The sequence below is a fragment of the Dasypus novemcinctus genome, chromosome X, assembly GCF_030445035.2.
Source record: "Dasypus novemcinctus isolate mDasNov1 chromosome X, mDasNov1.1.hap2, whole genome shotgun sequence".
In the NCBI taxonomy this organism is placed as follows: Eukaryota; Metazoa; Chordata; class Mammalia; order Cingulata; family Dasypodidae; genus Dasypus; species Dasypus novemcinctus.
In genome coordinates, this window is record NC_080704.1 from 100,245,284 (window position 1) to 100,255,413 (window position 10,130).

A 10,130-nucleotide genomic window follows, 5' to 3' on the forward strand; every position below is an offset into this window, starting at 1 on the left:
GTTGTCTGCTCTCTGTGTCTGCTCGTTTTCTGCTCATTGTGTATGCTCATTGAGTCAGCTCCTTGTGTCTGCTCGTCTTCTTTAGGAGGCACTGGGAACCAAAACTGGGACCTCCCATGTAGGAGGCAGGCACTCAACTGCTTGAGCCACACCTGCTCCCCATACAATTATTTTTTAACTTTATTTTTAAAGAAGTTTCAGATAACATAAATATTACATTGAAAATATAGGGAATTCCTATATACCTTACCCCTCCCCCTCCCATAGTTTTCCCTATTAACAACATCTTTCATTAGTGTGGTACATTTGTTATAATTGATGAACACATGCTGAAGTATTGCTACTAAACCATGGTCTATAGTTCACTTTATGTTTATACTTTGCTATGCACAATTTTATAGGTTTTGATAAACTGTATATCGGCCTGTATCTATCATTACAATGTCATGCATAACAATTCCAATGCCCTAAAAATGCCCTGTGTTCCACCTATTCTTCCCTTCTCTTCCCCTCAAAACCTATGGCAACCACTAAGTTTCAGTTTTGGAAAATAAGGTTCATAGTTACATGCATTAATTTTGAAGGATTGGTATATTGATCTGTTTTCTTTTTTTAGGCACTGACTGTACACTTGAGAGATTCTTGGCCCCTGTGTTTGATAATGTAGCAGGACTCCCCAGAATGGGAGTTTAATTTTTTGTAGTTTATTGTGTGGGTCTCCACCCACTAAGATAACACCCTGACAAGATGAACACATTCATATTCCATAGAAATATGCCCCAGGTGCACACTTTTCCACACATCCCCCACCACCAATATGTATCAGTGACCCACCCCTACCATAGGTGCCAAAAGAACATTCCCACAATTTTATTTCAACCACAGACCTACACCTCCCCAGAGTTCACCTGTTTTTCCCTCCAGTCCTCCCCACAGTTCCATAGATAGTCCAACCCACCCACCCCCAACCCTGCTCACCCTCACATTCCAGCACTGCCAACCCCACTCACATCCTTGCACCACCATCACTCCCATCCACTGCCAAACCACCCCTTCCATAGTGGTCTGCCCGTATTGAGCATCAGCTCACCACTCCCTATTCTCTTTCTGTCTCCTGATAACCTATCTTCCAGACTCTATCTCTGTGCGTCTGCTCAATATGCTTAAGTCGTATCAGTGAGGTCATGCAATATTCTTCCTTTAGTGACTGGCTTAGTTCACACAACTTAAGGTTTTCAAGATTCATCCATATTATTGTGTGTGTCAATACTTCTTTCCTTCTTACAGCTGAGAAATATTCCATTGCATGTATATATCACATTTTGCTTATCCATTCATCTGTTGATGGACACTTGGGTTGCTTCCAACTTTTAGCAAAGGTGAATAATGGCACTATGAACATTGGTGTGCATATATCTGTTCATGTCTCTGCTTTCAATTCTTCTGGGTTTATACCTAGTAGTGGGATTGCTGGATCATATGGCATTTCTATAGGTAGCTTCCTGAGGTACTTCCAAACCATTCTCCACAATGACTGCACCATTCTACATTCCCACCAGCAGTGGATGAGTGTTCCCTTTCCTCCACACCCTCTCCAAAACTTGTAATTTTCTGGTTGTTGTTTTTTTAATAGCCACCGGTCTGATAGGTGTAAGATGATATTTGATTTGTATTTGCCTAATAGCCAGTGATATTGAGCATCTTTTATGTGCTTTTTATCCATTTGCATTTCCTCTTTGGAAAAGTGTCTATTCAAATTGCTTCCCATTTTTAAATGATTTTTGTCTTTATTTTCAAGATATAGGATTTCTTTATATATGCTGGATTTTAGACCCTTATCAGATAAGTGATTCTTTGTGGGCTTATTTTAGATATCATGAATCCCTCAGCTGAAAGTAAAGGTGACAGCAAAGTCTGCTTTGAATTGATATTGAAGGAAATTGTGCCCATACCATCCACCAAAAAAAGTATTTCAGTTGCAGTAGAACTGTGGATATGTGCTCTCATTTTGCCTTGGAATAAACACCTGTCTCAAAGCAGGACCAAGAATGACTTGAAAACTATATATAATGCATTCTTATTCAATGAAGTTAAGGAGTACATTAAGTATTCTGTTGCCTTTGATAATTAATATTGAGGATCAGGGAGAAAGCAAAAACATGAAGTATCAGGACGGGATGTGAGAACATTCTTGGAGAAGCTTCAACTCAACAGAAGGGTGAGAGAACTTTTATAAGGACCTATTCGAGTGAGATCATGGCATATATTCAAAGACACACATACCTGTGGGAGTCATAAGGTTTCCTTGTTTTTTAGGGGCTTGTTTCGTTGAATTTTATTATTGACAATGACACCAAAGAACCAACATACAAACACTTGAACTACACAGAACATTAACAGAGCCCTAAACAGCCAAACATATGATGAAGAGAAAATTCCACTGGTCAAAGATCTCATAAGATCCAGGATGGAGGAATAGCATACGGATTAGAGTGGACTTACTGATATTCTATTCATGAACTATTGTGATTAGTAATCAAAGAAAATGTGGCATTGGTGTGGAGAAAGTGGCCATGGTGGCTGCTGGGGATGGGGAATGGGAGGAAGAGATGAGATGCGGACGTGTTTTCTGGACTTGGAGTTGTCCTGGGTGATACTGCAGGGACAGTTACCGGACATTGTATGTCCTCCCATGGCCCACTGGGTGGAACGTGGGAGAGTGTGGGCTATGATGTGGACCATTGACCATGATGTGCAGCGGTGCTCAGAGATGTATTCACCAAATGCAATGAATGTCTCATGATGATGGAGGAGATTGTTACTATGGGGGGAGGAGTGGGGTGAGGAGGGAGGGGGTATATGGGGTCCTCATATTTTTTGAATGTAATATTGAAAAAATAAATAAAGACAAAAAATAGTTCTCATAAGAGACACAGTCATTCACTGAACACTGGAAAAAATGCATTCATAGTCCTTGTTTTTTCATATGAAGTGTTGATTTTCTGTTTTACTATCAGCCAAACCTAATCAAATTATCTCTTTTGTATTATACCACCTCTCCGGACACATTATTCACCTGCAGATCCCATTGTAAACACTTTCCACTATATCTTTTGTTCCACCTCTTTTGTGACAAGTTTCCATATGTCCTTTAATGTTTCAGTCATTAATCCTTACACTTCTTTGCATTCATTGAAATCTAACTTTCCTCAGAAAACTTCATATTCCTCAAAACTATCTTAAATACAAAATGCTCTTTTACCCTTTCCCCTAACTACCCTTGGGTGTCTCAAAGACTCTTCAACATCAAAATATCTAAAATGGAATTCATGCCTCCCACTGAACCCGTAACTTATTTCCATCTATTGTTCTACATTTTATTGAACATCACTTCATAGCCAATCCATCACTAAGTCCTCGTCAATTCTGCCTTCTAAAGCATTTTCAAATACATCTGCTCTCCTCCGCCTACACAACCAACCACCTAAGTAGAAGCTACCATTATATCTGCCTCATCTATAAAAGTAACTTCCTACGTGCTCTATTGTCTACTTCTGGCCATCCACTAACTTCTTGGAATTTGCTCTAGGTATAACTCCAAAAATTACTTCCTTGATAGTCCCACTGCCATCATCCAATTTCATGACCTTTTTGTCTGGGCCATCAGAACAACCAGGATACCATTTGCCTCCCCAGCTTCTAGTCTCTGTCATCTCCTATTCAGTTACAGTCTAATGTCTGATTAACCTTTTTTTCCCCCCAAACTCTCCGACTTCCCCCTTTCCCCTTCTTCTTGTAACCTCTAATCTACTCTCTATCTCTGTGAATTTGCTATTTCTAGTCATCTCTTATGAATGACATATCTAGTATTTGTCCTTGTATATCTTGCTTATTTCATTGAGCATAATGTTTTCTATGTTGCAACACATCTGTAGCAGTTTGATATAATTGATGAATTTCAAAAAGAAATATTGGGTTATGCTTGTAATCTGATCTGTACCTGGGTATGATTGAGTAAAGATTAGGATGTTGAGTCCCCACTCCTTGGTGGGTGGGGACTCACAGATAAAAGGCATGGTGAAGAACAGTTAAGGGTTTCTAATGTTGGAGTTTTGATGCTGAAGTTTGATGCTGAAGACTTAAGCTGGAGCCCTGGGAAGTCAGCACACAGAGGAAAGAGAAGCCAGCCCCAGGAAGAAAGGAACCAGGAACCCAGAGAAAAGCAAGCCTCAGGAACATAGGAACCCAGGAAGCCTGAACCCTCTCAGACATCAGCAGCCATCTTGCTCCAAATAGACTTTGGTGAGGGAAGAAACTTTAGCTTCTTGGCCTGATATCTGTAAGCTCCTACTCCAAATAAATACCCTTTATTAAAACCAACCAATTTCTGGTATTTTGCATCAGCACCCCTTTGGCTGACTAATACAACATCTGATAGCTTCATTCTTTCTTATGGCTGAATACTATTCCATTGTGTGTAAGTACCATATTTTTTAACCCATTCATTTGTTGATGGACACTTGAGCTGTTTCCACCTTTTGGCTATTGTGAATAATGCTGCTATAAACATTGGTGTACAAGTATCTGTTTAAGGAAACTTTCTTAACTCTCTTTGTGTATATGTCAGAAGTAGAGTTACCAGGTCAATGGTAATTCTATATTTAAGTATTTGAGGAACTGCCATATTGCTTTCCATAATGACTACACCATTTTACATCCCCACCAATGATGCATTAGAGATCCATTTTCACTACATCTTCTCCAACACTCATTTTTTTCCTTTTTGAAAGTTTTTTATTAATAGTCATAAATGTATGTATAAAATGGTATCTCATTGTGGTTTTGATGTGCATTTCCCAAATGGCTAATGATATTGAGCATCTTTTCATGTGCTTATCAGCCATTTGTATGTCTTCTTTGGATAAATGTCTGTTCAAGTCATTTGCCCATTTTTTAAATGGGATTGTTTGTCTTTTTATTACTGAGTTGTAAGTGCTCTTTATATATTTCGGATATAAATCCCTTATCTGACATATGGTTTGCAACTATTTTCTTCCATTCCATAGGTTGTCTTTTCATTTTCTTGATAATTTCCTTTGATGCATGTATTAGTCAGCCAAAGGGGTGCTGATGCAAAGTACCAGAAATCTGTTGACTTTTATAAAGGGTGTTTATTTGAAGTAAAAGCTTACAAGGCTCTAAACAGTTCAACTCAAGGTTTCTTCCTTACAAAACTCTGTTGCCACGTGTTGACACAAGGTGGCGGGTGACATCTGTGAGGGTTCAGGCTTTCTCTTCCCTCTTAAGGCTCCATGGGTCCAGCTTCTTCTGATCTCAGCTGTAGGCTGGCATAGGGCTCATCTCTCTTTCCAGGGCTCATTTATTTCCAGACTCAGCTTCTTGCTTCTGTTCACAAAGTCAGCTATAAACTCTCAGGCAAATGGCACATCTCCCTTCCCAGGGCCTCTGCCATGTCTATGGAGCTGTTGCTCTTCCTCTATGTATCTTTTCTGTGTATCTGCTTCTGTGTTCTTGATTGACTGTACTTTTATATAGCCCACCAAGGGACTGGGGATTCAACCCTGCACATCCTAATGGCATGGTTGAATTAAAGCCCGAATCTTGATTTGATCAATTAAATAAAAGACCTTTGAATTTCAACCAGTCAAAGGGTATCATGCCCAGAGGAACAAACTAGTTTACAAACATAAACAGGGAAACGGACTTGGCCCAATGGTTAGGGCATCTGTCTACTCCATGGGAGGTCCGCGGTTCAAACCCGGGGCCTCCTTGACCCGTGTGGAGCTGGCCCATGCGCAGTGCTGATGCGCACAAGAGTGCCCTGCCACGCAGGGGTGTCCCCCGCATAGGGGAGCCCCACGTGCAAGGAGTGCGCCATAAGGAGAGCTGCCCAGCGCGAAAGAAAGTTCAGCCTGCCCAGGAATGGCGCCGCCCACACTTCCTGTGCTGCTGACGACAACAGAAGCGGACAAAAGAAACAAGACGCAGCAAATAGACACAGAGAACAGACAACCAGGAGGGGGGATTGAATAAATAAATAAATCTTTTTTTTAAAAAAACATAAACAATACCTCTTTTTGGAATTCATAAATAATACCAAACTGCCACAATGCACAAACTTAAAATGTTGTTACAAGTTCCTCTGCCATCACAAAATAACATCCACAATAATACTAATCTACTTTGGTCCACACCCTCCCTCCCCGATAATTCATTCCCCAATCCCGAGGGACCCAGGACAACATCCCTTATAACAGTCCCAGGCTGAGAGGGGACACAGATACCACAGGGCAGATGAAAGAGATTATCCTGTCCATCATCAGTGTGTGTTTTTGATTGTCCAAGGCAAGCCTTAAGAACTGGAGAGTAGGAGTTGTCCACTATTTTGCTGGGATTCAAGGTTCAACTAGAATTTGAACAGTCCAAAGATTTAATTCTTTGTGAAATGTACTTAACTGGTACATTGAAAATTCTAAGTTCAAATAAAAGGGTAAAAGAATCATGATTAGGGGAATTATAAATGAGTATAGGCGGTGGACTTGGCCCAGTGGTTAGGGCGTCCGTCTACCACATGGGAGGTCCACAGTTCAAACCCCAGGCCTCCTTGACCCGTGTGGAGCTGGCCCAGGCACAGTGCTGATGCACACAAGGAGTGCCCTGCCACGCAGGGGAGTCCCCCGTGCAGCAGAGCCCCATGCGCAAGGAGTGTACCCCATAAGGAGAGCGGCCCAGCGCGAAAGAAAGTGCAGACTACCCAGGAATGGTGCCACACATGGGGAGCTGACACAACGAGATGATGCAACAAAAAGAAACACAGATTCCCATGCCGCTGACAACAACAGAAGCGGACAAAGAACACGCAGCAGGGAAGCGGGCTTGGCCCAGTGGTTAGGGCGTCCGTCTACCACATGGGAGGTCTGCGGTTCAAACCCCGGGCCTCCTTGACCCGTATGGAGCTGGCCCATGCACAGTGCTGATGTGCATAAGGAGTGCCCTGCCACGCAGGGGTGTCCCCTGCATAGGGGAGCCCCACGCTCAAGGAGTGCGCCCCGTAAGGAGAGCCGCCCAGCATGAAAGAAAGTGCAACCTGCCTAAGAATGGTGCCGCCCACGCGGAGAGCTGAAAGAACAAGATGATGGAACAAAAAGAAACACAGATTCCCGTGCCACTGACAACAACAGAAGCGGACAAAGACAACAACGCAGCAAATAGACACATAGAACAGACAACGGGGGGGGGGGGGGGGGAGAGAAATAAATAAATAAATAAATCTTGAAGGGAAAAAAAAGAACATGCAGCAAATGGACACAGAGAACGGGCAACCGGGGAGGGGGAGGGAGGAGAGAGAAATAAATAAAAATAAATAAATCTTTAAAAAAATAAATGAGTATAACTATTATATTGGAAAAATAGATTTTCACATATTCCCAGACAGGGCCCACCACAGGGATGTTGATTTCATGATGCTGTGTGCCTTGCCTTTGTTGTGCAGCTGTCCCAAGAGCCCTCAGAAGCATTCTTGTTTAAGGCTTCCCATTCTGTGGCAGTTAGTGAAATCTGTCTGAGACTTCCGTCAGTTTAACCACTGGAATGACCTCTCAACTCTCTTTGAATTCTTTTGACCATAAACTCTTTTTTATTTAATGTATCCCCATTTTGGTCAAGGTCTTTTTTCCAAATGCATTGTGATAAATGCTTGGTAATAATCCCTCAGTGTCAGGGAGACTCATCCCCAGGAGTCACATCAGAGGGAAGGTAGTGAGTTTATTTGCAGACTTTGGCTTAGAGAGAGACCACATTTGAGTAACAAGGAGAGTTCCAAGAGGTAACTCTTAGGCATTAATTATAACTGGGCTAAATTTCATTTTTACAGGAATAAGGTTCATATGTGCAAGCACTAAGATTAAGGACTTGGCATACAGGCCTATTTTCTTTTCTTAGGCACAGCTTATGTATTCCAGAGATTTTTGCCATTTTATTTCAGAAAGTAGCAGAGCTTCCTCAGGATTAATGTTGCCTTTTTTAAGCCTTTCGTAATTGCCCTTCTTCCACTACAAGAAATTCTGTTATCTGTGCTCCAAAAGCAATTTGTTCATACATTGAAATGGCCCTTATTTCATTCTGCCTTTTACTATAGTTAGTTGTCTGTGTCCTTGACTAAAGTGTCAGTTCCTTTATGGCAATAACTGTCTCATTCATCTCTGGGTCTTTACACAAAGCAACTGTGCAATGAATTAATGTGTAGTGCCAACTCACAGTGAATTAGACAAACGAAAAGGAATGTTTGGTATAGGTAATGGAAAATCATATATAATTTTCTCATCCAGGTGAGAACACATACTTGATCTTGTCCTGGGAACTGAATCTCTGCCTGAAGTCACCATTGAGGACAAGTTCCCCCAGACTATTGATGACTGAAGTTGACTTTAAAGGAGTACTCTCGGGAAATGATGACTGATGGAAGATAAATAGGAAGTTCTTTCTTCCAAGGTCAAGCTTTTAAGAGCAATATACACTGAGGAATTTGGCTGTATTCCAATTATGCTAATATTTTTATATATGGGCCTCCAGCATCCAGGAACCCCCTCTCTGAACAATTTAATGAATGTAAATATCAAGACTGAGTTGTAAATGTGGAACTTACTTTTAATGTACCAAGCTTGTTATCAAATGTCATGAGGATATAAATTATGGCAATTTTCTGGCCTGCTTTTTATTATGTATATTTTACTTTTCAAAAGTTCAGTATATCCCCATAAGCTTCCCTTACTCTGCCCAGACTAAGGAGTGTAGCCTAGCTGAGTGCTCTGGAGTCACAAAAGACAGGAATTTTTGAGTCATAGGATTAATGGCCATCCTTCACAAGAAAGGGATCTCGTGGGTCATTGACTCCATCTACTGACAGTGTATCCTCTGCATTAGTTTTTGCTGTGTGTTTCTGTTAATAAGTTAAATTGTGGACCTTATGAGTTTCTCCACACAAGCCATTCTGTGATCTAAAGTACAGTACTGTTCCCTTCTCCTTGTGCCCCCAACTCAGTCTTCTGATATGTGTGTGTCTCTGTCAATGGAGAGGTTGGCAATTTTGCACAAAGTGTTCAGCTCTTTATTACCAGCTTGGTATGATATAATGCAGAGGCACCTCTTAAGTGGTCTATTGGCAAGTGAAAGTGAGGAAATCCTGCCTGATTGTTAAAATTCCCATTTCCCTTTGGTCTCTTCCTTCTCTCCTACTCCATGCTTCTCATTAAATTGCATTAACCACTCAGAGGAGGAAAAGCGAGGGAATCTCTCACTACATATAACTAAGCATTTGTATTAGTCAGCCAATAGGGATGCTGATGCAAAGTACCAGAAATCTATTGGCTTTTATAAACTGTATTTATTTAAGGTAGCAGCTTGCAGTTACAAGGCCCTAAAGAGTCCAACTCAAGGTTACTTCCTCAACAAAGTCTGTTGACATGTGTTGAAACAAGATAGCAGGTGATGTCTGCAAGGATTCAGCCTTCCTCTTTCCTCTTAAGACCCTGTGGTACCAGCTTCTTCTGATCTCAGCTGTAGACTGGAGGGCTCATTCTTTTCTGGGCTCAGCTGCCCTGTTCTCTTCACAGGGTCAGCTGTAAACTATCAGGTGAATGGCTCATTTCTCTTCCTGGGGCCACAGGATTCTCTTCTGTGTCTATGGAGCTCCCTTCCTCTCTGCATCTACTGTCTCCTTAATTGAGTGTCCATTTATATAGCCCACCCCGGGGGGGGGGGGGGGCGGACTCAACTCTACATGGCCTAATGATGTGGTTGACTCAAAGGCCTAATCTTTACATAGTCAAGTAAATGTAAAACCTTTGAATTTAATACAATCAAAGGGTATCATGCTCAGAACAGACCAGTTTACAAACATAAACAATATCACTTTTTGGAATTCAAAAATAATATCAAACTGCCACAGCATTCTATAGCAATGGTCCTCTTTTCTTTCACAGAAGGAGTCCTTGCAGTCTATTGGTAGGCTTCAGCAGGCCCCACTGGTATTCTGATATCATACGGAAAATCTGCCAGGCCACAGAAGTCTGTTGGCAAGTAAATCTGTTTTCCATTGTTTTGAAAAGTAC